Here is a 27,123-nt window from a genome sequence, read left to right as displayed (position 1 = left end):
ACTTTAGAGATAAGAAAAGCTTTCTAGATGGCTATTTGCTGAAACTTGTCAACCTCGTGGTTTATTTTTAAACACTTTATTTCCTGCTATAATTAAAACAAACAAACAAAGCCCTACACACATGAAACAGAACCGAAGAGAAGTTCTATGTGGAAAGATAATTTTTTTTTCTAATAATGACAATAATATGGCTGGGCTAGATTCTTTTTTTTTTTTTTTTTGTCTTTTTGCCATTTCTTGGGCTGCTCCCGTGGCATATGGAGGTTCCCAGGCTAGGGGTCGAATCGGAGCTGTAGCTGCCAGCCTATGCCAGAGCCACAGCAACACGGGATCCGAGCCTCGTCTGCAACCTACACCACAGCTCACGGCAACGCCGGATCATTAACCCACTGAGCAAGGGCAGGGATCGAACCCACAACCTCATGGTTCCTAGTCGGATTCGTTAACCACTGCGCCACGATGGGAACTCCTGGGCTAGATTCTTAAGATGTTTGTGTGTTTATTTTAATGGCAGCTTTCATTGCCACGTTACTTGTAAGTATTTCTACATCTGTATAGGTTCTCTCAGAGAATTCATGTACATTGCAGTTCCCGTCGTGGTGCAGCAGAAAAGAATCTGACTAGGAACCATGAGGTTGCGGGTTCCATCCCTGGCCTCACTCAGTGGGTTAAGGATCTGTCATTGCTGTGAGCTGTGGTGCAGGTCGCAGATGAGGCTTGGATCCTGCATTGCTGTGGCTGTGGAACAGGCTGGCAGCTGTAGCTCTGATGGGACCCCTAGCCTGGGAACCTCCATATGCCTAGGGTGTGGCTCTACAAACAAAGAAAAGAAAAAGAAAAAAAAAGATTTCATGTAAATTAAGTGCCCTAGGATTTTTCCATCCTGGTCTCGGGTATCTGGAATGTATTAGATAAAGAAAAACTATGAGGTGGGGGATGGCTAGTGTAAAGACAGAATACTTAATCTTTACATGGCTTGGTTATAAAGCTCATTCACCAAAACCTACCCATTTCATCAATCCCCTAAACCTATCTCCAAAAGCAACTATGGGAAAATGAAGAATTATAAAGAGAAATGCAAAGGGGTGCTAATAAAAAATGGCTGAGGGATATTTGACCCTGGGGCTAGGGTAGCACCAGAGCTGTTTGGGGCGCTGTACACCTTACACCATTCTCAACTCCAAACCCATCAACCCCACCTGAGACTTTAGAGATCTTCTTTAGGTTAAATTAAGAAAACTCAAGTATTTTCTGGAGCTTGCAATTCATTAAGTGGGGCATAATCGAGCTGAATTTTATTCTCACTTTTTTCTTTTTCAAAACATTATGCCAACACTTAATGGTTGCAGGAGAGGCAGGTTAAATATTTTTTAATTTCCTTATGGGAGAAAATACAAAGATATAATTTACAGGCCCCAAATGAGGAGCTACATGTAGTGGAATGTGAGAGTTAATCCTTGGAAAGGTGAGGTTCTAACTCAGAAACCCAATCACACCACCGTAGAATATTCCTTTGAAAGATTTTATTAAAGCGTTTGGGAGAGTCTGGGGATTTATCCTAAGGCTAAACCTGCAGACATGTGTGTCAGGTTATTCATTACAGCAGTTTATAATAAAGAGCAAAGATAGGAAACAGCCCAAATGGTCATCCGCAGAATGGTTAAATAAACTGTGGTACGGCTGGCAGTGCAATGCTGTGCAGCCCCTTGAAAGTATGAGGAAGCTCCCTTAGTACAGACTTGAAAGATCTCCCAGATACATTGTCAGAGGGAAGAGCAAGATGCAGATCAGGAGATATAACATGGCACCTCTTGTGTGAAAAGGGAGGAAGAGAAGAAATAGAAGAATTGCTTGTATTTGCATGACAGAACGCTGCAAGAACACTTTTTAGAAAACCCAACATAAATAGATATCTCTACCTATGAGGGAGGGGGAGAGTGGAGAACAGGGTGGAAGCAGCAGGATGGGAAAGAGGACTTTTCACCTTATACCTTTTTATTTTGTTTTGATTTTTGAAACACGTTGAACGTTATCAGCTGTTCAAATACAGTTAAATAAATGCCAGAAGTTAAAAAACTTGGGAGAAGTCATTTGGGAGTCATACGGTCATTTCATAAAAGTTACAGTTATAATTCAAAATTTTAAAAACCTGAATTTATCCTCAATCAAAGGCATATTGTTGGTCAGGGATGAGTAGGCGGAGGCGGATCCAGCAGAAGCCCAGCCTGTCCTGACTCCCATTCCTGTTAGCTGAGCACCTCGCCTTTGTTCAGGATCTTGACCTTCCTGGTCTCTTTTTCCATATCCTTCTTTCTTCTTCTCTTAAAAACCAAAACAAACAACTCTGAGATTCTGGAGATGCTGCTGACAACTACGAAAAGTCATTCGTAGAGTTAAGAGAGTGTGGACTGTAGAGTGTGGATTGTGGCATACATTCAGAAAGGCTGAAAAAGGGCCCTAGTTATTGTCCCAAGAGAGGGGGACGCTTGGTTCACTTAGCTGGACTGGGCTAGGGGCTCCTTCTGACACTCTTAGTGCACCCTATGCATAAGTCTGTCATTGTGCTTAAAACATCCCACAGAAATCACCAGGGTAGGAGGCAGTCTTCCCCACTAGGTTGAGTTTTCTGAGGGCCTGTACTGTGTATTATTCATTGAGCTTTGTGTTCTCAGAGCTAGCATAGCCCCTCCACAGGCAGTGGGTAAACTCAGTAAACTGAACCTTTATCCACCCCACTGCTTAGATCATAATCCTAAGAGTCATCTTTGAGGTCTTTCCCTCAGTTACTGTTATTAAATCCATCAGTTAGGCCTGTCAGTTCTATCTGTCAGATCTACCCCCAACCCTACTTACGAATCACCATCTTCAGTGCTACCAGTCTACTCCAGACCACCACCATCTGCAGTCTGGACCAAAACCACTAGTCTGCCTTCTGGTCCCCCCTCCCACTGCCCCCAGATGCGTTCTCCCTATGTAATGAGGACCATCTTTTTAAAAAGCAAGTCGGATCATATCATACTCATGCTTAAAGGCCTTCAGTGGTTTCTATTACGATTAAAATACAATTTAAACTTTTTACCCTGCCCTTCCAAGCCCTGCGTGATCTGCCCCCCCACCCCACCCCCCATGTGTTTCTTTGACTTCACCTCCTACCACTGCCCCTCCCTCCCTTCATACCTTAACAGCTTCTTTCATTTCCTCAGTCTCCTCTGCCTGCTCCTGTCTCAGGGCCTCTGTCTGTGCTCTTCCTTGGGTGGGGAAGGCTATTCCTCCTTCTTTTTGTAGGGTTGTCTCCTTCTCATTATTAATGCTTGAAGGCCACTTTCTCAGGGAGACTTTCTCTGACCACTCCAGTTACATCAGCCCTGCCCTCAACATTGTTCTATTTGTGGCACCTATAACTATATACATTAATCCCTTTATTTATTGGTTTGTGCTTACTGTCCCCATTATAGCCTAAGTTCTCTGAAGGCTCTTGTTCAGCTCTGTAGGACCAATGGCTAGAACAGGGCTGGGCATTTAATTGTTCTAAAAAGTTTTTGTTGAATGAAATTAAAGGCATTTGAAATGAATCATGGGCATTCCCTTCATGGCTCAGAGGGTTTAGAACCAGACTACTATCCATGAGAATGAGGGTTTGATCCCTGGCCTGGCTCAATGGGTTAAGGATCTGGCATTGCCACAAGCGGTAGCATAGGTCACAGATGCAGTGGTACTGCTATGGCTGTGGTGCAGGCCAGCAGCTGCAGCTCCAGTTTTACCCCTAGCCCAGGAACTTCCATATGCTACAGGTGTGGCCTTAAAAAATAAAATAAAATAAAATAAAATAAAATAAAATAAAATAAAATAAAATAAAATAAAATAAAATGAATCATGGATAGACTATATATTTCATTTCCTCAGAGACCTTGTGATGAAACTATTTAATTACAAAGGCGACAAACAATTACCAAAAAAAATGATGTCATGATTGACTTTTATATTGTATAAAGTAGGCTAAGAGAGTAAATGGAGAGAATGTGATTCTATAAGAAATGGTAACTTAGGGGAGTTCCCATCGTAGCTCAGTGGTTAACGAATCCGACTAGGAACCATGAGGTTTCGGATTCGATCCCTGGCCTTGCTCAGTGGGTTAAGGATCCAGCATTGCCATGAGCTGTGGTATAGGTTGCAGACGCGGCTTGGATCCTGAGCTGCTGTGGCTGTGGCTTAGGCCAGCGGCTGCAGCTCCAATTAGACCCCTAGCCTGGGAACCTCCATATGCCACAGGAGTGGCTCTGGAAGAGGCAAAAAGACAAAACAAACAAACAAACAAACAAACAAAAACCCCAAAATGGTAACTTAGGAATTCCCATCATGGCTCAGCGGTTAACCAACCTGATTAGCATCCATGAGGACTCGGTTTTGATCCCTGGCCTTGCTCAGTGGGTTAAGGATTCAGTGTTGCCATGAGCTGTGGTGTAAGTCTCAGATATGGCTCAGGTCCTGCATTGCTGTGGCTGTGGTGTAGGCTGGTGGCTGCAGCTCTGATTTGTCCCCTAGCCTGGGAACCTCCATATGCCATGAGTATGGCCCTAAAAAGACAAAAGACAAAAAAAAAAAAAAGAAAAGGTAACTTAGGTCATAAACCAATCTAGGCAACAGGCAGGTCCAGGTACCATGTTAGGGAGAAGGGATATAAAGGTGACCAGCTGTTGGTTTTGCACTCAAGGAGCTCAAAGTCTATCAGAAGATACAGCTTTGTTGTAATCTCTCTAATATCTGTATAGTGCAAATCACGTTCACATTTATAATTTGTTCATTTAATCACCAGAAGAGTCCTATAAGGGGGGTATTATTATAATTGTTATCACAATTTTATAGATTAAATAACTGAGGCTCAGAGAGGTTTTGTAACTTGCCCGAGATGGCACAGCAAGTGGTGAGATTTTTAAGTTAGACCCAGATGTTCTGACTCAGCTCTGCTGTAATATTTCACCAGGATGTCTGTTCAGTGTGATAAATGTACATGCAGCATGCTATGGCAGGTCAAGTGTAACAGAGAGAAAGACTATTTTTATCTGGAGAGGTCTGGAAAGGCTTTACCGAGGAAAGTCATAGAAATTGGCCTGTGAAGAGTGAGAGGAGTTTTCCGGTGGAGGAGGAGGCCCATTTCTGACAGAGATCTAATAAAAAGCACAGAAAGATGAAAATGCATAGCATGCTTTATGGGGCAGAGAGCAGAGAAGTCCAGAAGGGGAGGTTGGAGCCATACTGTGCAAGATTTTCAGGGCCACTTTGTATGCAGTCAGGCAGTCTCTGAGTGCAGAGGTTTGAAACCGTCAGCTCTGGGTTTTCAAAAGAAAATTCGAGTGGCTGATTGGTGGGTGAACAGGATCATGAAGCAACTGGCGAGGAGATTTTTGTGATCATGTAAAGCGAGCCGTGTCTGAGGATATTGGAAATGGAAAAGGACTGATGACCAAATGTTTGTGTGAAGGAGAATCATGTTGTGGGGAGGTCAGAGAGAGGGAGAAGTGAAGCTTTTTTAGCTTATATGACAAAGTAGATGATGATGACCTCAACCAAACTGAAGAATACAGAAAAAAATGATTTGAGAAGGGAATTGGAGGTAGGAGATGGGGGTTTTCCTGCAGCTAAGATAAAGTGCTTGCTTTATCTTTTAGTCTTGTTTGATGTGAGGTGCCAGCATGTAATATCCAGGTAGCTATGTCAAGTAGGTAGCTAAAAATACGGGCCTAGAATTTGAAAGCCAGTTGAAGCTAGAGATCTAGATTTTGGAGTAATCAAAATATAAGTTGTATTAGAGTTCCTGTCGTGGCGCAGTAGTTAACGAATCTGACTAGGAACCATGAGGTTGTGGGTTCGATCCCTGGCCTTGCTCAGTGGGTTAAGGATCTGGCATTGCCGTGAGCTGTGGTGTAGGTTGCAGACACGGCTTGGATCCCACGTTGCTGCGGCTCTGGCGTAGGCCAGCAGCTACAACTCCGATTGGACCCCTAGCCTGGGAACCTCCATATGCTGCAGAAACAGCCCTAGAAAAGGCAGAAAGACAAAAAAAAAAAAAAAAAATTGTATTAAAATTCCTACTGCAAAAGGGGCACAAGAGAATTTGGGGGCAAGATGTCAATGTTCTATTATGATAGTGGTTACAAGGTATACATGTTTTAAAACAGATCAAACGGTACACTTTAAATAGATGCATTTTATCGAATCTTAAATTCCTTTTTAAAAAACCCACTAAAAATAGAAGTGAAGTGCCTTGAACAACATGGTGCTAAATAGGGTTTTTTTTGTTCATCAATTGTTTTAGAAAAAAGAAGAGAATGAGAAATTGTTCTATACAGATTAGTTACAAACAACCGATAGGGAGCAGGGAAAGCTGCCATGGTTTCAGCTGTTCCAGAAGCGAGTGCTTGATGTGCCAGTATATGGACCATTTGGGAGTCCTCTATTCAAAAACTTAGTCCCTCCCCAAGCCCCCCTTCTCCATCCTCAGCCCACCCTGTACCACCTGGGTTGGCTTCTGCATTTGGAAGAGCTGAGATAATAAAGGTACTTGAAGAATATACTATGACTCATCGCTGAACAAGAAATCTTTCCTTATTGATTGATTTTAGGCTTCCGGCCAATTTGGCCTCCTTGTTTGGCACCATTCCCTCAGCATCGCTCCTGAATTGTCCTTTCAGTGCTCAGCTTAAAATCTACTTCATTCAAAAGCCCATTTTTAATTTGATAGAAGAAGGTGGTGTCTGACATCGACATTCATCTCTCAGTACGGACACATCTGCCATGAGTATGCAATCACCAAATTTGTATATTTATGTTGAGATCTCAGGTCCGTCACCAAATCTTTGAGACCCTGAAGAAAATGAGGACAATAAAACCTACCTTACACGGTGGTGTGGATTAAGTCAGCATATGTGAAAATGCCAAGTACGGCATTGAGTAGGCGCTCAATAAAAGGCAGATGCCTTGTCAAGCCTGAGTATGCTTTCTGAATTATTTAGTCTGTATTAGAAGTTTCTCGAAAGGAAAAGCACTCTTTCCCACACTCTGTACTCCCACCCCAACCAACACATCCTCAGGAGACACTGGGGAATGGTGTTTAGAAAGCTGGCGGGTCAAGGATAAAGTTGAAAAAGATTTACACAATAAATATGTAGATGAGAAGAGATCATTTCTGGGACACGGGGAAAAAAGGAACTCCATTTAGAGGTGGTGGCAAAGGTCTTTCTTTACATTTCCTCTTTCCATTCATTTAAAATTTTATCTTGCCAAAGAGAGGGGACAGAGGGTTTCATCTTGATGCGTGGAGCTGCAGGACTGTATGCCAGTACACCTGGTATTGATTCATGCCAGCTGGGAGAGAAGCTTAGCTTCTCCGTGTTTTACTACTGTGGTTTCCTGGGCTGGGCAGCTGGGTGCCTAATAATGATAAAAACCATAATAATACTTCATAATTATGCACCGCCCTTTGCCAGAACTTGGGTTTAATTACAATGACTATGACGGAACTGGCAACATCTCACTCTCTGTCGGGGTGCGATACCCCAGGGCCTGGAAATACAGAGTGAAGTGGCAACTGCAGGCTTCTCCTGCAGAGCCTCTCCTGGCAATTCACCCAGAGTGCTCTGGGTTTGAGGCGCGTCATCAGAAACAAAGAGTACTTTTAAATTGCCCACATGTACTTGGCGCTGTCAAGTAAAGTAGTGTTTATGATGCAACTACTGCCCCACATGGGGCACAGCATCATGGCCTAGAAGGGACCGACACAGGTATTCTTATTATGACCCTGCCTCTGCCATGAGGCATCTCTGATAGGTGAGTTCGCTGACCTTCCATTCTGATTTGGGCTGGAGATGCTTTTGTGGGAGCCTGATTCGGGGGTCAGGGGATTCACCAGTTCATTTTAATATGCATTTTATGAGCACCTAATCCAAGCCAAGGCATTGCGGAGGTGCAAAGATGCTGGGGATCTCAGGTCCATCCCCTCTGACCTCAAAGTAGTTTATCTCTAGTCCGTCATCTCTGACCTCAGAATAGCTAATCTCCTAGTCGGGGGCTCTGTATTGAGGCAGCTGTAACATAAAGACAGAGGAAAGTCCTAGCAGATGACAAGAAATAAAATCACTCCAGATGAAAGGATCAGGGTCATCTTTTCTTTGAGAATAAGAAGAAAGGCTGAGAAAGTGTTGAGCAGGTTGGGGAGGCAGGAGGGAGATTGAGGTGACGAGCTGTGCAGCAATTTTGGGAGGTTTTTACAGGTTTTCCTGTTTTTCTGGGGGAGAGATATTCATAGCGCCTATCACCCCCGAATTATTTATTTGCTACTTTCCTCATATACATTTTGTCTCACCCTATTCAGGAACCTTGTCAGTTTGCTTCACCACTACATCCTGAGCAACTCAAACAATCCTGGCATGTTGTAAAATGCTTAGTAAATACTGGGTAAATGAATAAATGGCCCAGGTGAGGCAGTGGCTGTAGAAATTGAGACAAAGGGTAAATACAATCGTCATGACAAAGTTTGAAAGGGTAGGGAAGTGTTGCAGCAGTGACAGTAGCCTAGAGGATCACTCAGGTTCTGGTTTGGCTAAGGGAATGGATGGTGATGTTATCAAAGAAGATAAGGGACAGATGGGAAGGAGCAAGTTTGTGGACCTCTTAGGGTATTTGAGTTCCAGTTTGGGTATGTCCTGATTAGGTTCAAGAGGAGACTGTGTATGCAGATTGGGACCTCATCTGCATACACTCAGCCATCAAAATGGCTAGACCACCCTGTGTGCAGTAGGATGACCATGTACCTTCTGAGAAGAGGACTAAGGATCAGATCCTGGGACTCTCTTCAAGAGCCAATAGAGAATAAATTTAGAAAGGTTAATTGAAAAGAAAGATCATCTAAAGGTGTATGTACGGTTTCAGGGAAACTGGAGTGAGGAGTGCCTTGGGGAGGAAAAAGATTCAAGAAGGATGTAGTCCATAGAATCTACTGCAAAAGAGATCATGTAAGAACCAAAAAGTGACTCTTGAACTCGATTATATGACGCCACTGGTAGCCTTAAGAGGTGCATTTTCAGTGGATTAGTAAGGAATATAACTTAGCCTATTCTGGAAGCATGAATTGAAATAAAGATGAGAGCTAGATGGTCAAATTTTTTTTTTTTTTTTATTTGGAGGCGTCGGAATACGATCACGGGAATGTCTAACACAGAAGTGGCCTGTTAAGTTTGTGAATGAAGAAGAGGTTTCTATAAGGCCAGATGGCCTGTCCTGGAGGCATCACAATGCCTCAACTACGCTTTTATCCTTTCAGCCATTTCTAGGGCGGGGGCCCTTCCATATAAAGTACAAGCAAAAAATGGGAGACGAACCCCCTCCATCCTTAAATGAGTCACGTTTTTGACAGCCGGGCGTGGGGATGGGAATGCTTGAATTAAACTAAGTGCCCAGGTTCCCGTGGATCTTTGCATTTACTAACGGGAAGGCTCATTCACATTTTCCGAGCCGGCACTCCCGTCCTCCATGCAACATTTTTCTTTTCCTTTTCCCTGACAGAGAGAAACCAGGGACAAAGCTTTCCTCCTTCTTCCACCTCAAGGCTGACCTTCCGCCCCCAAGCCCACTGATGGCCGTTCTCTGACCACGTGACCCTCTTCAGCCCCCGTGACTCGCCGCCGCTGACCCCTCCCCTCAGGCCGCAGACCGCCCCTCAAACCCACGTGACAGCCTCTCTCCCACCTGACTGGCTCCTCTCTTTCCCCGGGCCGGACCGGCCGCCGTCGCAGCTGCCCGACTCCAAAATGGCAGCCGCGCACAGCGCGCACCCGAGCGGCCGGACCTCCCTGACTCCCGGGCCACCCCCCTCTCGCTCCCTGCCTCCCTACTTCGGCCTTCACCTACACGCCTTCGGATTGGCCACTAAGAATCCCGCCCCTCCAGAGCCCCGCCTGCTATTGGTCACGGTAGGCTGCCCTTCAGAGAGGCGTGCCCCCGCCGCCCCCCGCCCGGGGAGGTATTTTCCATTCTGGTGGGGGCGCGGGGAGGGGGGAGGGGAAAAGGGTGAAGAGGGGGAGGCGGCCGGGGAAAGGGGTGGGGGCCTGGCGGGGGCATCCGGCGGAGCTGGGGTCCCCGGACTCCGTCCGGAGGAAGCAAGACTGCGCTCGCACGGGCAGTCGGAGGGAGCGGGACGGGACGGCAGGCGGGCAGACTCGCCCTCTTGGTGACTGCGCCGTCCGGGCCTGTCCTGCCTGGCCGCAGGTGCCCCTGGATGAGGCCGCTCCGCGCGTCCCGACCGGTAAGTGTCTCCGTGGCCAGCCCGGCCAGTGTGCGCTTCCCGGACCCTCGCGCCTCCGTTAGCAGCCGCCTCTCCGGCCCCCGGTGCCCGCGCCCGGCGCAGTCCGCCTCCGGCCGGCGCCTCCACCCCGGGTGGAGGCAGCGCCGGCCCTCTGGCAGGCAAGAGGACGACGGGCGGGGGACCGCAAACCCGGGCCGGGAGCCCGGTGCAGACCCTGCGGCGCATAGTGGGAGCTTGCACTTAGTAGGTTCTCGATGCATTTCGTGGAATTGTTTTTCTGGTTGGAGGAACATGGGTCGCTTAAGGGAAAGGGGGTTGCTCCGAGCTAGTCGGAGGGCGTTCGTGATACGGGTCGCGGTGAATCGAGGGGAGGTCACCGGAGACTGTGGGGCATTTGCGCGCGCCGCAGGCTAGGGGTTACCGGCCAAGTCATTTGGGGCTCTAAAGCTCCGATCCCGGGGTCCTCAAGGTCGACGAGAAGAGAGGTCCACCGGGAGGTGAGCCAGAGAACTGGGGAGCTTGGATGGGGAAAGTGACTGGAGCACCTCCGGAGTTTAACGGGAGGTGGGAAGGGATGCTCAGGAGGGCACTGAAAGACCCCTCTGCAACTGCTTGGGGTCCTAAGATTCTTTGGTGCTGGGATTTGGACGTTCAAGTAGCCAGAGGGAAGTGACTTGCTGGAGAGGGAGTTGCTTTTAAAGAAGGATGCTCAGAAACAGTTTTAAGTACACATCTTGGCTTGGTTCTGAACTTTGAAAGGCTGGGGGATTGGAGTCGAGATCACATTTTCTTTTGGTATTCCAACGAAAAGGTGGACCTTGGACGTTATCTTTTATTTTAAGATATATGTATGTGTTCGGTGGTGTTTTACCAGTTATTAGTTTTGTTGGAATTTCTCAAACTGCTCCTTGAAATTCCTGTAGCAGCTTCTCCATCTGAGAAGATCCTTTCTTCAGGTTTCTCCATCCATTGCAATGGCTTACTTCCTCCCAACGTAGCATTTTGGCTGGACTGTACTATTACACTTTGCTACTGACTTTTATTCTGCAAGATTAATAGGTAATTCGAATGCTTTCTCTCCTTGCTTTTCATTGTTTCTTTACAAGGTCATGCAAAATTGAACCACAAATTCTATAGTTTAACATATTTTAACTTTTAAGCGTTGAAGTGGGAAGATGTTGGTTAGTTAGCAGCTCTAGAAGGCAATGTGAAGATCAGGTTGAGTGTTCTAACAGTTGGGAATCTTAATGTCAGATGTTTAGTTTAATTTTAATATCCTGAACTTGCATAACACTCTTGAGAGTGGGTTAAGAACGTAAAAAATGCATACCTGGGTTAGGCAGTGGCAGTCTACAGAATCCACCTCTGTGGCAGCCGGTGGAGGTTCTTCATGTCACTGAGAAGAGGAAGCTGAGAATTGTACAGCTTGATCTTTAATCTTTTTAATATTTTCTTAATCATATATATGTTATCTTACTAATTCCTGACAATTTACAAAATGAAAAATGAGGTGTGTTTTTAGGGTCTACTTAAACATATAGAAGAAAATTTTGTAGATCGTATTTTCCCTTTGGTGTAAATTGTAATTGTCAGTCAGAGAAAACATTTCTGCAAAAAGGTGTTGATATTTGCAGTCGCCACCTCTTAGTTACTGAAGAAATGGGTAATTACATTTTTTTTCTCCCTATTGTCCTTGAATTTTACTGTTTGTCCTTAGGGAGAATGTACTGGCACACCAAACAGTAGCCTAAAATATTGAAACCTAACACCTTTTAACATTATAATAGCTTCTACATTATTCACCTTGGGGCTCATCTGTGGCAAACCAGTGGTCCGGAAAGCTTTCCTCTCTCACCTTTGTTTAGAATGGGCTTTTACCTCCCTTTGTAGAATCAAGGAAAAATAATGCTGAATGCTTGCAAAGTAATGGTAATAACTCAACAGAATAAGAATGGGAAGCTTGGAAAAAAGATGTTTGTGTATGAGTCACATTTCTTTTAGAGCTGGAAGAGTAGACCGTGGATATGATTATTTTGCAGATCAGGAGACCGAAGCCCAAACCAGTGGAAGGGACTAAAATGCTAGCTAGTGACGAGCCAGGATTGGTGGGCAGATCTCTGACTGTAGCCAGTTTTTCTACTTTATCACATCACGTTGTTATTTCTAAAGCATTCTAGGGCCAGCTCTAAATGGTTTTAGGATTACTTGTGATGTTGTTCCCCTCTAAGGATGGGAAGTTTGAGTTGACTATCTTTATACATGAAGTGATATAAAACTAGATGAGCTTTTATTGAAGAGTTTAAAACAGTATGCTGCATTGTTAGCAGAAGTGCTGATATTCCCTCTCATTGGGAAGAGATAAGCTGTCATCTAGATTGAAATAGTAGACAAACTTTTTAGAGTAGGCCAGTGTTCTGAAACTTTTATGCTAAAAATTAACTGCTTAAAAATTATGAGATTTCAAAAGGCTCTTATATTTTCAAAGTAAATTATGTGAAAATTACTTTTTAAGTAACTTTGGGGGAGGGGAGTTAATGTTAAAATGGGTTTTAGTACCTTTACAAAGAGCAGTAGTAAAATTACGTTATAATTATGAAAACATGATTTTGATCATAATTGTGATAGAGAGAGACTGGATCTGTATAATAACGTTATGATCCTGGCAAATTACTTAACCATTGTGTACCTGGGTTTCCTCACACCTAAAGTGAGGTTAATAAAAGTACCCAACTCATAGGGTATTGGTGAGGATTAAAAGTACCTCCTTAGCACAGAGTAAGGGTGCAACAAATATTAGACATTATTTGTAATGTTCATTAGGTACTTGTATGCCCATTTGTTTCCTTGCTGTTAATGAAGTCACTTTGCGGCTATTAAAAATTTCTAAATAAGTATGTGATCAAATCATAGACTGCTTTAAGGGGCACTTAGTTTATTTACGTTTTTTTTTTAGTCCTTACTCTGCTCACCTTGGACCTTGAGTTAGGTATGCCTATCAAGTTAGAGTGAATGTGGCTGCTTTTCTGAGTGTCCATGGGAGACCCTTGTTGCAATTTCATTATTCTAGAATTAAAATGTTAATAATTGATTTCCAGTGAGTATTTTCAATGATTGAAAATACAGTGAGTTCTGGAGGCTAATTGGTTAAGCTTAGATGAGGAAACCAGGACTTTTTATGGTTTATTATTAATTGCAACCCCCTTCTCCCAGTGGAACCATGAGAAAAATGACTGAACCTTGTTTTCTATTAAGTGAATATTTTACTTTATTTTTGTCTTTTTGCCTTTTCTAGGGCCACTCCCGCAGCACATGGAGGTTCCCAGGCTAGGAGTCTAATCGGAGCTGCAGCTGCCAGCCTACACCAGAGCCACAGCAACGCTAGATCTGAGCCACGTCTGCTACCTACACCACAGCTCACGGCACGCCGGATCCTTAACCCACTGAGCGAGGCCAGGGATCAAACCCGCAAGCTCATAGTTCCTAGTTGGATTTGTTAACCACTGTGCCACAACAGGAACTCCCTAAGTGAATATTTTGGTGACTTCGTTCATTGAACCTTTAGGTTTTAGAGATAAAATTTGTCCAAAAATAACTCCAATTTTGTAACATTTTGTTGCTTTTGATTTTGCTATAGTCTAGGTCTTATTCGTATCATGAACATGTGGTTTAGCAAATGTGTTTTTAAGGTAAAAGTGATGGATTTCTTCTCCCGACTATTGGGGAGTTCTTCCTTATCAGGTTCCCCAGTTGTTTTTATAGCAGCTCATCTTGTGTTTACAGCCCTCTTTAACTTTGATTCTCCTGCATCTTTGTGGTCTTTCCTTCTCACAATATCTTTACCATGTAGCTTCTTACTAGCCTTCACACATGAGCTTACTTTTTTTATACCTTTTTTTAACATTATTTCAATGATTTTTAAAATTTATATCACATAATTTTGGGGGGATGGGGCCACACCTGCGACATACAGAAGTTCTCAGGGTGGGGGTTGAATCGGAGCTGGAGCTGCAGGCCTTCGCCACAGCCACAGCAATGTGGGATCCAAGTGCAGCCTACTCCACAGCTTGTGGCAGTGCCAGATCCATAACCCACTGAGTGAGGCCAGGGATCAAACCCACATCCTCATGGAGTCTAGTTGGGTTCTTAACCTGTTGAGCTACAATGGGAACTCCCTCACATAATATTTTTAAATTGCCCTTATTTTTAGCGTTTTATTGAATCGAGCCTATTTAATAGGTTAGAGATTAAAATCAGAAACAGGTTATAGCTCAAAAGCCTCTTTATTACGCCAGTAGTTGATTTTTCGCTCTTTTGTTTTAAATGTCAGGCAGCCATCCTGTTGGTATTACTTGAGGTGATAGAAATACATGGGTCACCCTTTACTCTGAAGTAATGCCAGCCAGCAGGGCTAAGAGAGTTACATGGAGCCATCAAAACTTTCGAGTCATATTTTTCCTTCATTGATAAGAATTCAAATGTTTGAGAGTGACCAACTCCTAATCTTCTTCTGGTTGTTACAATAAAGATTATGAAATTATTATAATTTATTGGCCACTTTTGGCCTCATGACATGTATTAAGGAACTTCGTAGAGTTTAGTCATTCAGATCTTTTCTTCAGGGTTGTTACATAATTATGTGAATAAAATTGTTAAATATGGTTTCAAAAGACATAAATACCGTGCTGTAATAAAAAACAATAGTTGCTCAGTTTTTAGGTTAATTTTCTTTATGTATTTAGAAATAATTATGACGCTGTGAATTGCTTGTTAGTCATATTGAAAATTTATGGCAGAGTTCCCTGGTGGCCTGGTGGTTAAGGATTTGTCATTGTCACTAATGTGGCTCAAGTTTGATCCCTGGCCTGGGAACTTATGTGTGGCACTGGTGCAGCCAAAAGAAAAAGAAGGAAGGAAGGAAAGAAAGAAAAAAAGAAGGAAGGAAGGAAAATTCATAGGTACAAGGACTAAGTAGATACAGAGCATGCGAACTACTTTCTCAGCTTCATTGTAGATGTTAGAGAATGACAGAGGGAAAATACGAATCATTTGCCTTGCCCAACTTAATAAATTTTTCATCTGAGCCAACTATCCTACTTTTAAATGGGAAAAAGGTCTTTTGAATCTGGTTGGAGCAGCAGTAATTCTGAAGGGTAATTGACTGAGCTGGACTATGGATTCTTGTTAGTGTTGGGTAAATTTACATCTGAGTAATTTAACTGAGAAATAGTTGCCTGACTTTACTTGCAGATGAAAAATTCTGAGGATTGACTTAAGGAAGATCATAATAACAGTATGCCAAATACAGTATAGTGAGAATATACATCCATAGGTTCTCTAATATAGTCTATACGCATTGTAGTTATATGCTGTTTAACACCAAAATTAAATTTACCTTTCTTTTGATGAGATGTCATGCAGTTAACCTTTATCAATGCTAATAAGAGGAAGTGGTGATGAAGTGAATTTTCCAACAATTATTTGTTTGTTTTTCTTTTTATAGCCCCACCTGGGAATATGGAAGGTCCCGGGCTAGGGGTTGAATCAGAGCTGCAGCAGTGGCCTATGCAACAGTGATGGTAACACTGAATCTGAGCTGCCTCTACAGTCACAGCTTATGGCAACTCCAGATCCTTAATCCACTGAGTGAGGCCCGCGGTCGAATCCTCATCCTCACAGAGACAACGGCAGGTCGTTTACCTGCTGAGCCACAGTGGGAACTCCAAGAAACAATTATTTTTGAAATGGGCTTATCTGCTCCAAGATTGTCTTCACATTGTAACTTCCATTTTTATTTGAAGAGTACTATACAGGAATCATATCCAGTCTTTCTATTCTGAGCAAGATTCCTCAGTCAGAGGTGGTAATCAAGTAGTCATATGCTGTATTTCAAGCAACTGAAGAGGATAGAAGCATATTTAAATTTTATGTATAAATACACATACACTTAAAATGGAACATGAACGATAGAATGAAAATGATTTGGGAACTGAACCTCAAACCTGCATATACAGTGAGTAGTCAGAGGAAGAAGGTTAAGAGCTTGGAGGTTGGATAGAGAAGAATATTGAGGGAAACCAGGATTTGGTAGGAGTTTAGCCCTAGCACAGATATTGGGTTCTGCATGTTAGGTGTGTCTTTATATCTGGAAATCTGCTGAAGTATATTCTAAAGCTATAGGATAAACTTAATAAACATGAAATATAATCTGATGGGAGAAGTCCAAGTACTTTCATAAGGTTTAAAATATGCATGTAGCCAAAGGGGAGCTGATTTATCTAATTATTTATTTAGTCTTTGACTCTGGTTACTAACATGAGACAATAGTCCATCCTTATTACCCTCAGGTGATCTGTGCTGGGAATAATTTTATTTAACATTTTAAAAAATGATTTAAAGACAGACTGACATTGGAATTTGCCAGAGTTGCAGCTGACTCTGTGTACTGTTCCAGGCAGTTAAAAGCCAAGCCAACAAGAAGCTACAGGAACATCCTTTGATGAGTTTTTGTATGGCAGAGAACAAGATAATGCATTAAGGAGGAAGTATTCCAAATTATATTTATAGACTGAGTTGTGACCCAGGAAGGGGATCCAGAAGTCAGAGAGATAACTTCCTTGAAGGCATTTATTGTAGTTACTGCTTGGCCACAAAATCCAAGGAAAAACATGTTGAGGGTTGTGGGACATGGTTCTGAAAACAAAAGTGATATTGTACATGAAAATAATTATAAAAGGGGTTACCATTTTTTGACTATTTTCTGCTCCAGGCCAAGTGATTTTGCAGTCATTCTTTCATTTAATTCTCTTAACCATTCTGAAAGGTGGGTGGTATTATCCGGTTCTGTTAAAAAGGAAATTCAATTCTGGGAGTTTAAGTGACTTTCCCAAGTTGGCAGTGTGTGGTTGAATTGAGATTATGGCCCTGATCTTTAGATTGTTAACCCTAAACATTTTCCAGGCTGTTAGGAGGCAGCTCTTAAAACTTGTGATAGTTTAATTTAGGGTTTTACTCCTTTGCTGTAACACTTTTGGATGTCATCACCACAAGAGATAGTATCTAGATATTTTGAGAGTATTTAGAGACATTCCTTAAATTCTTGATTTTTAAGGAAAGCTAGGGATGTTTTGATGTACAGTCTTAACCCTCAGTGCTGGCTGCCCATAAAAATGTTTCTCCTGTTGACTTAATAAAATGCTCTGATCATTAATGGGTATTAATAAAAGTAGCATTAACAAAGAAAATAGGTTGTGGTGGAAAAGACACCAGAAATGTAGATTCTTTTAGTGGTACGAAAGACTGGTGTGGAAGCATGAGGATAGCATTGTAACAGGCATAACACTCTTGCTCCGGGAGTAAGGGAAGGATTGAGCTGTTTTAAGAGATGAGCCAGTGAAGAGAGGGTGTAGAGTCCTAAGCAGAGGAAATACCAGTATGTTAGATGAATCACTGAACTTTCTTGAACTGTAATTTCTTCAAAAGCTGAGTTACAATATAATAAAATATCTTATATTTTACTTATAAGGGTAACATCTATTGTGTATAAGCTGTTACACACGCGTACTTTATATGTGTTGATTTCGGAATCCCAAAATCGGAGGTTGTGAGAACCAAGTGAGTAAGTAAGTGCGAAAGTGCTTTCTAAATTTTTTAAGTGTTCTACCAATAGGAGTGATAGAAGAATACTGACGTTCTTGTGACGGGTAGACAAAGAGAATGCTGTGAAAACTTAGGTAGCCGGAAGAGAAGAGTACAAGAGGAGAAACAGCAGAATTGGGGAAGGGAAGTATTAAAGATGAAAGGAAGGAAGAGGATAGATGTGACGAAAATTGAGTTATAGTTCTCTTTGTGCCTGTCAGTCAAAAGAGGGGAATAAGTCCAAGTCTATAATTGAAGGTTCTTAACATTAATTTACAGAAAGGAAGAAGCTCAGCAAGTAGTTGAAACATTTTACTCACTTTTTCATTTAGTTTACACTGACCATGTTATTAATAAGACTAGGAAAATAGGCTAATTGAGAGTTGGCTGTATTGTCTGATTGTTTTCTTCACTCATTACTTAGGTTTAGCTAATGGCTCTAAATTTACAAGAGCGCTCATAAAAATAAAATAAGCTGGACTAAGTTACTGTACAGTCTAGATTATCAAAAATGAAAGGGTGTGTTTAAGGAGAAGGGTGAAGGGGTTCCCTGGTGGCACAGTGGGTTAAGGATCTGGCATTGTCACTGCTATGACTTGGTTTACTACTGTGGTTCCTAGGCCCAGGAACTTCAGCAAGGTACAATGGGAACAAAATGCCATACTAGGAGTTCAAATTTTTATTTTTTGTATAGGTGAGGAAGTGATACAAATAGTCTGGTCCTTTAGAAAATGGATTATAGCTGTAATAAAGAGAACAGCCTGAAGGAACAGAGGAGACTTTTTTTTTCACCAAGTAATACATATGGCAGGGTGAGTCAATGAGGCATTGTCTCTGGCCTCTGGTAGGTGAAGTATAGTCAAAGATGCTGTTTTAGGCTCTGCCCTAGTTCAGGAAAGAGATTATGATGGTTTGAATTAAGGAGTTTGTAGTAGGGATAGAAACAGGAACACTGATTTCAGAGGTATTTAGGAGTTTAAGTCCTCCAGACTTGGCGAGTATGTCTGGAAGTGATAGAAGTTGAAGATGAGTCTAAGGTTCCCGACTTGGCAGTAGAATAATACATGCAAGTTTGAGAGAAGGGGAGAACTGAGTTTGCCTTCAGATGAGTAGTCATTATTTTTAGATAAGTAATAATAACAGGATATTATGGGTCTAGCTCAGGAACATAATCAGGTTTATAGATATGATTTGGAAGGCATAAAGTTTATAGTTGAAAGTTTTGAAATTAGACAAGTAATGACCATAATTCCGAAATAATAATGCATATAGAACACAAAGTAACTGCCAGTATAGGCACTTAGTTCAGGAGTATAGACATTTTTAAACATTTATTTAAGATTTTTCTCACTTCCAGGCAAACCCCCAGGACCTAGCCTTACAAAGGCTATATAGAAGTATTTGCTGCCAAAAAGCCAGAAGTATTTTTGTGTCTTTGAAACAGTGCACCGCATCCTGTCTGGCCATCTAGCATAGCCAGGGAATTCATAGACATGCACTTCCTGTTCCTCACTTTAGTCCCTTTTTGGACTCTTTGCTTCTTTGAGCTGGCAAGGTAGTCAACAACAGATATGGAAGCCCAAAGGCTTTTTTCACCTTTAAAATCTAGCTCCAAGCAGCCCTAATCAACCATCTCTTTGCTTCTCTTTCTCTCCTACTTCTCCAGCCCTGTAGAGCTCAAGGCTCTGGCAAGCAGAATGACACTCCAAGAAGGAAAAGTAAAAACAGCACAAGAGAAAGAACCTTGAAGGAGGACTATCATCTTTTCAGTTCTCCCCCAAAGGTTCTACTCTTTAAGCCAGGGGATGGAGTTGGTGAGTCATTAAGAAGAGATGGCCAAATTCAGTAAAATAAATACATCTATTTGGAGCAAGGTCTTCAAGTGCTGAGGGAATTTGGAAAGAATCTGAGGTGGTTTAGCACTTAGTGGAAAAGATGAGTTTTTGGTTCAGTTTTCAAGGAGGTAGAAAGACAAGGCTGTGCAACAAAAAGTAAGAATAATGCTAATAAAAATGTAGGGAAATCATTATGTACCAGGGAAGGTAGAACATTAAGGAAAAAAAAAAAAAAAAAAAGGAACGGGTGAACAGAATTCCTTGTCTAAAATGCACAGTTTGGATTGGGGTTAGTGGGAAATTAGGGTTGCTAAATGACTGCAGACTAAAGTTTGGAGTTAGTACTCCTTGAATCACATAAGTAGAAAACTGAACAGCAATGGAGGAGTATTGTAATATGATTTAAATAGCAATTAAGCAATTATGAAAGATGACAGCTGTTACATATAGTTTATGATGTATATGGTGCTGATTAATTTATATACCACCCAGTCACTTACATTTCTCCTTTTGTTTTCTTATTATATACTTCTGTGTCCATAGTTCTCAAGCTTCCCTGGGCATAAAAATTATATGAAGCTCTTGTTTAAAATATAGATTCATTCATGTTACATGTAACAGTATTTAGTTCCTTTCAGTTGCTGACCAGTGTTCTATTGTTAGGATATGCTGTAGTTTATTATTATTGTGGAAAGGGTGGTTTCCAGTTTTCAACTGTTACGACTGAAGCTGCTATGAACATTCTTGTCTAGGCTTTTTGTGACACATGTATTCTTTACTCTTGGGTAAATACCTAGTAGTGGAATTGCTGCGTATATGTTTAACACAGAGAAACTAACAGAACAATTTCCAAGGTGCGTTTACCCCCGTTTATACTCCTACCAGCAATGTTCCCTTTTCCTTTTCCTTTAGGGAAGAGTTTGGGTACAAGTGATGTTCTTCCTTAAATGTTTGATAGAGCTCAGTGATGAAGCCATCTGGGCCTGGAGTTTTCTTTGTGGAAATTTCTTAATTAAGGAATCAATTTTTAAAAGAATAGGTCTGAGGCTGTTTAGATTTTCTGTTTCTTATTGTGCCTGTTTTGGTAATTTATGTCTTTTTTTTTCTTCTTCTTCTTCTTTCTTTTTTTGGCCACTTAGCTGCATATGGAGTTCCCAGGCCAGGGATCAGATCTGAGCTGCAGTTGCCACCTGCGCTGCAGCTGCAGCAGTGGTGTATCCTTAATCCACTGTGCCTGGGCTGGGGATCGAACCTACATCCCAGTATTCCCAAGAAACCGCCAATCCTGTTGCACCACCGAGGGAACTCCTAATTTATGTCTTTCAAGGGATTGGTCCATTTCATCTAACTTGTCAAATTTATCAGCTTGAAAATATATTATATATATTACAAAACAGTATTTTCTTTTAACATGGGTAGGACATGTATTGATGTTCCCTCTTTCATTCCTGGATATTGGATTCATTTTCTCCTTTTTCCTCCTTGGCTAGTCTAGCTAGGGGTTATCAATTTTGTCAGTACTTTTGAATAATGAGCTTTTGATTTTGTTGATTTTTTTCTGTGGTTTACCTTTTTTCTATTTCATGATTTGAGCTCTTTTACTGATTCCTTCCTTCCTCCATATTTTGGATTGAATTTTCTCTACTTTTTCTAGCTTTTAAGGTGAAAGCTTAGATCATTGATTTTTTAAATTTATATTAATTATCAACATTTAAAGCTATACATTCTCATTCTCATCTCATTCAAAATAGTTTCTGATTTCTTTTATAACTTTTTTTTGACCCATGTGTTGTTTCCAAAAGAGTGTTGCCAAATAATTTCCAAATTTTGGGATTATCCAAGTATTTTGTTACTCTGTTTGATGTGATGCCATTGTAGTTGGAGAACATCCTCTTAATAATTTCAGTCCATTTAAGCTGTTTTATTATTTTATGGCCCAACACATGGTATATCTTGCTGAATGTTCAGTGTGCACTGAAGAAGGATATATATCTTCCAGTTGCTGGGTGGAGTGTTCTGTAAATGTCACTTCAGTTAGGTTGGTCTTTGTGTATCTTCTTATATTTTTACTAGTTTTCTGTCTATTTGTTCTATCAATTACAGAGAGAGCAGAGTTAAAAGTTTTCACCTACAATTTTGTATTTCTTTATTTCTGCTTTCGTTTCTAGCAGATTTTGTTTCATGTTTCAAACACTGTTACAGCACTGTTAGGTGCATACATAATTAGGATTGTTAAGTCTTGTTAATGGGTCGACCCCTTTGTCATTATGAAATGTTCTTTTTTATTGCTGGTAATTTCCCTTGTTCTGAAGTCTCTATGCTTTTGATTAATATTTGCATGGTATATCTTCTTCCATCCTTTTACTTTTAACCTATCTGTATCATTATACTTAACGTGAGTTTCTTATAGACAGCATGTGGTTGGGTCTTGCTTTCTTATCCAGTGTGACAATACCTTTTTAAATTTGGTGTGGCAGAGGTGGCATAACTGTGACTGGCAGACCAAACTCAGCCTACCGCTTGTTCATGTAAGTAAAGTTTTATTGGGACATAGTCGTGCTTATTCAGTTACATATTGCCTGTGGTTGTTTTTGTGCTACAGGTGGCAAAGTTAAGTGGTTGGGACAGAGTCCAAAGCCTAAAATATTTTTTGGTTCTTTATAGAAAAAGGTTGCCACTAGATTAGACCATTTACATTTAATGTAATTATTGATATGGTTGGATTAAAATGTACCATATTACTGTATGTTTACTCTCAGTTCTTTTTGCCTTGGTTTTCTTTCTTCTTTTGGATGGGTTTTTTTTATGGTTCCATTTTATTTCTTCTGTTGGTTTATTGGTTAAGTTTTTTTTTTTTTAAGTGGTGGCCGTTATAATTAATTAATAACAGTCTGTCATCAAATAACATACCACTTCATGACTAATGCAAGAATATTACGTAATGATATACTCCCAATTTCTCCCTTCCATCTTTTGTTCTTTTTCTGTCATACATTTTGATTTTATGTGTGCTTCATCCCAGTTGCTGATGTTTTTGCTTTTTGTCAGACAGTTTATCTTTTAGAACAATTAAAACTTTTAAAAATGTCTTTCATATGTCTCATTTTAATCATTTCTTTAGATTTTCATTTTTTTGTGTAGATTCACGTTTGTGTCTGGTGTCATACTCCTTTTGCTTGTAAAACTTCCTTTTACATTTCTTTTAATGCACCGGTCTCTTTCCTTCTCTCTCTTTTTATTTCATTTTGCCTTCAGTTTTGAAAGTTATTGTTAGTAGTTCGGAATTCTAGATTTTCAGGGTTTTCCCCTCTCTCAGCACCTTAAAGATGTTATTCCACTATCTTCTCATTTGCAGAGTTTCTGACAAACTCTGGTGATTTTTTTATATTTCTTTCCCTATATGTAATATGTGTTTTCCCTTTGCCTGCTTTTAAGATTTTTCTCTTTATCACTGGTTTTCAGCAACTTTAATATGATACCCTTTGGTATGGTTTTATTTGTATTTATCCTTGTGGGTTTTTTGAGCTTCTTGGGTCTGTGAGTGTATTGTTTTCTTCATATTTGTAAATTTTTTAGCCATCTAACTTCAGGTTTTTAAATTTCCAATTATTTCTTTTCTCCTCAGACTCCAGTCCTACCTATGTTCATTTAGCCACTTAACATTAATTCACAGGTCATGAAAGTGCTCTCTTTTTCTTCTGATTTCTTTCTTTAAGCACACTGGTTTTTAAAGATTCTCCTTTACCCAATATGCTCTTACGCCCATCCAGTTAAATTTTTATATCAGATATTCTTTTTTTTTTTTAATTCTAAAATACCTTTAAAAAAATAACTTCCACTTCTCTGGGTTTTTGTTTTTTTTTTCCTTCATCATGTTCATGTTTTTCTTTAAGCCTTTGGACTCTTTTTTTTTTTTTTTTTTAACAGCTATTTTGAAGGTCCTGTATTAAAATTCTCTTTACCCTTGCCCCTTTGGATCCTGATTGTAGGTTACCATTTCTTATTTTTTCTTATATCTGGTAATTTCTTATGGGATTATGGTATTGAATATTTGCCTTTTTTTTCTCTGTTTCTTGAGTATTAAGTTTTATTCTGGCAGGCAGTTAATTTGTGGATCAGCTTCATCTTTTGAGTTTTGTTTTCAGGGTTTTGGAGGGTTTGGTTGGGGGCAGTTCTAGAATAGCTTCAGTTTAGGGCTAGTTTGGGCCCATTACTGAGGCATACCCCTTCTTTTGTGATTGTCCCACTTGATTGCCCCGTGTGTTGATCAAGGTTTTTTCACTCCAGTTGGTGGAAACTGAACAATCCTGGCCCTGTCTGAACACTGAAAGTTGTTAGGCTTAGAGCTACCCGGTATTTGTTACTGTCTTGGAAGTTTTTCTCGGTCTAGCCTCATAGATTTACATAACACACATGCAGTTTGGTATTAGGCTGAAACTCAAGGAGACCCCTTCTGTAGATAAGCATTTCTGTTTAGTTTCTTCCTTTGTGGTAATATGCTCTGCAAATTCTAGCTGTCTCAGACTTCACAAATTCTTTTTTTTAATTAAAATATAGTTGGTTTACAGTGTTGTGCCAATTTCTGCTGTAGAACAAAGTGACTTAGACATACATATATAGGCATTCCTTTCCTTATATTGTCTTCCGTCATGGTCTGTCCCAAGAGGATGGATACAGTTCCCTATGTTATACAGTAGGACCTCATTGCTTATCCATTCTAAATGTAATAGTTTGCACCTACTAACCCCAAACTCCCAGTCCATCCCACTCCTGCCCCCGACCTCCTTGCCAACCACAGGTCTGTCTCTATGCCTGTGAGTTTGTTTCTGTTTTGTAGCTAGGTTCTTTTGTGCCATATTTTAAATTCCACACATGAGTGATATATGGTATTTGTCTTTTTCTTTCGGACTTACCTCACTTAGTATGAGAATCTGTAGTAGCACGCTACTGCAAATGGCATTATCTCATTCTTTTATTTTTTTTAGGACTGTGCCTGTGGCATATGGAAGTTCCCAGGCTAGGAGTTGAATTGGGGCTACAGCTGCCAGCCTATGCCACAGCCACAGCAATGCCAGATCTGAGCCGCATATGTGACCTACACCACAGTTCATGGCAACACTGGATTCTTAACGCACTGAGCAAGGCCAGGTATTGAACCCTCAACCTCATGGATCCTAGTCGGGCTCATTAACCACTGAGCCAAGAAGGGAACTCCTATTTCGTTCTTTTTAATGGCAGAGTAGTTTTCCATTGTATATATGTACTACACTTTCCATCTGTTGATGAACATTTATGTTGCTTCCTTGTCTTGGCTATTGTGATATTGCTGCTGTGAACATATGGGTGCATGTATCTTTTTGAATTATAGTTTTGTTGGGATAGATGCTCAGGAGTGGGATTGCTGGATCATGTGGTAGTTCTATATTTAGTTTTCTGAGGAACCTCCACACTGTTTTCCATAGTGGTTAACACCAGTTTACATTCCCACCAACAGTGTAGGAAGGTTCCTTTTTTTCTCTTCACCCTCTCTAGCATTTGTTGTTTGCAGACTTATGTCTGGTGTGGGGTGGTACCTCGTAGTTTTTGATTTTCATTTCTTTGCTAATTAGTGATGTTGAGCATTTTTTCATGTGCCTACCGGCCATCCATATGTTTTCTTTGGAAAAATGTCTATTTCGGTCTTCTGCCCATTTTTCAACTGGGTCGTTTGTTTTTTGTTGTTGAGTTGTTAGAGTTGTTTGTATATTTTGGGGATTAAGTCCTTGTTGGTTGCATCGTTTGCAACTATTTTCTCCCATGTTGTAGGTTGTCTTTTCATTTTGTTTATGGTTTCCTTTGCTGTGAGACTCCGCAAATTCTGAACTCTGTCACTTCAACTCAGTGAGACGCATTGACTCTGTTTAGGTTCCCTCTCCCCTTGTTGTAGTTCCAAACAGAAAGCTGGGGCAGTCTTTGGGTTCACCTCATTTGTGTCCCTTCTTTCAGGGGTCATATTTCTGTACTGCCTGTTATCGAGTGTCTGAAAAGAGTTGTTTCATGTTTTGTCTAGCTTGCTACTTGTTTGTGTTAGGAGGACAGTTCTGGACTTTGTTATTCCCTTTTGCCTTCATTTTTGAAGGATATTTATGCTGGATGTAGAATTTTAAGTTGATGGCTTTTTCCCCCCTTGTATCACTGTAAAGTCATTGTTTCAGTGTCCTCTAGTTTAAGTTGTTTCTGATGAAAAGTTAGTGATTATTCTTACCGTTGTTCACTTGAGGTAGTATTCCCCCCTCCCCCACCCCGGCTGCTTTAAAGATTTCCCCTTTACCTTTGGTTTTCAGTAATTTTAGTTATTCTAGGACTAGCTTAGCCCTAATACCAAGGCTTTCTGAGATCTCTGCCAAATGCATGTCATGTTCCTTGAGGTCTCTCCACTCTAGCTGCCAGGAATTTGAACATCTCCCAAGCTCAGGTACTTGTTCAGTTCATGCCCCATGTTGTTCTTTCCCCAGAATTTTTTCTTTGACTGGCCTCCTGGAGTCTTGCCTTGTGCATATACAGCTTAGCCTCCAGGCAAAGAATTAGAAGATCTCTCCACAGATTTCTGAAAGTTTTTTGCTCCACAGCTCTCTTCTTGCTTGTATTCTCCTCCTTAAATTCCAGTGACTTCAGTAGCCTCCAGCTTGGAGCTCTGTTTCCTCAATTCACTGAGATCTCTGTGCTCTTTTGGGCTTCCCTTCCCTGTGGCACAAGTCAGGGTTTTCATGAGTCTTTGTTTCGCTTCTCTCAGGAATCACAGTACTATGCTGACTGTTGTTGAACATCTGAAAATAATATTTCATGTATATTGCCCGGGTTAATGGTCTTTCACAGCAGGAGGTCTAGCCCAGTTCCAGTTAGTTATTCCATCATAACTGGAAATGGAGGTGTAGAACTTTATTTTAATGTTTAATTTTTCTTTATGATTTTTGGTATAGCATACTTTTTAGATTGTGGCTCCATTTAAAAAAAAAAGATGCCAGCTTATATTTTAATTTTCAAGCCATACAGAGAGATACAAAAAAGGAAGTTCAAAGAGAAAGAAGGAAAGGAAACAAACTCACTGTCCTCAAACCCAGAATTTACCATGGTTATCTTTAGCATTTTAGATCACTTATTACAGATATGCACATAGAGGGATAATTTATTTTTTGAATGGGTTTATGCAGTTCATACTATATTTAGTTAAAAGCGCTTAAATTTAATTAACAGGGTAAATTTGTTAAACAGAGCAACACTGGAAAAATGCCTCAACCACAGGTCAATATCATTAACTACAAGAGATATTTACTAAAAGATTTTTCTTTAGGATTATGAAATAAGATTGTGGAAAAA

The 27,123-nt window shown here is 40.9% G+C and overlaps 1 protein-coding gene across 2 annotated transcripts in view; it reads left to right on the top strand.

The window, feature by feature from the left end:
- Positions 1-9,574: 9,574 nt before the first annotated feature.
- SOCS5 (suppressor of cytokine signaling 5) overlaps positions 9,575-27,123 on the top strand; it is a 70,289-nt gene continuing 52,740 nt past the window's right edge. Inside the window, exon 1 of one of the 2 annotated variants that reach the window (XM_047782139.1) lies at positions 9,575-9,965. The gene's annotated coding sequence lies outside the window, so the exon portion shown is untranslated. Of the gene's footprint in view, positions 9,966-10,034; positions 10,298-27,123 lie in introns of those variants that run through there. The other variant, XM_047782138.1, reaches the window with a different exon arrangement.

The sequence above is a fragment of the Phacochoerus africanus genome, chromosome 5 (genome assembly GCF_016906955.1).
Source record: "Phacochoerus africanus isolate WHEZ1 chromosome 5, ROS_Pafr_v1, whole genome shotgun sequence".
NCBI classification, from domain to species: Eukaryota; Metazoa; Chordata; class Mammalia; order Artiodactyla; family Suidae; genus Phacochoerus; species Phacochoerus africanus.
Note: the sequence above shows the minus strand (reverse complement) of the source record. Positions and strands in the feature narration are given on the sequence as shown.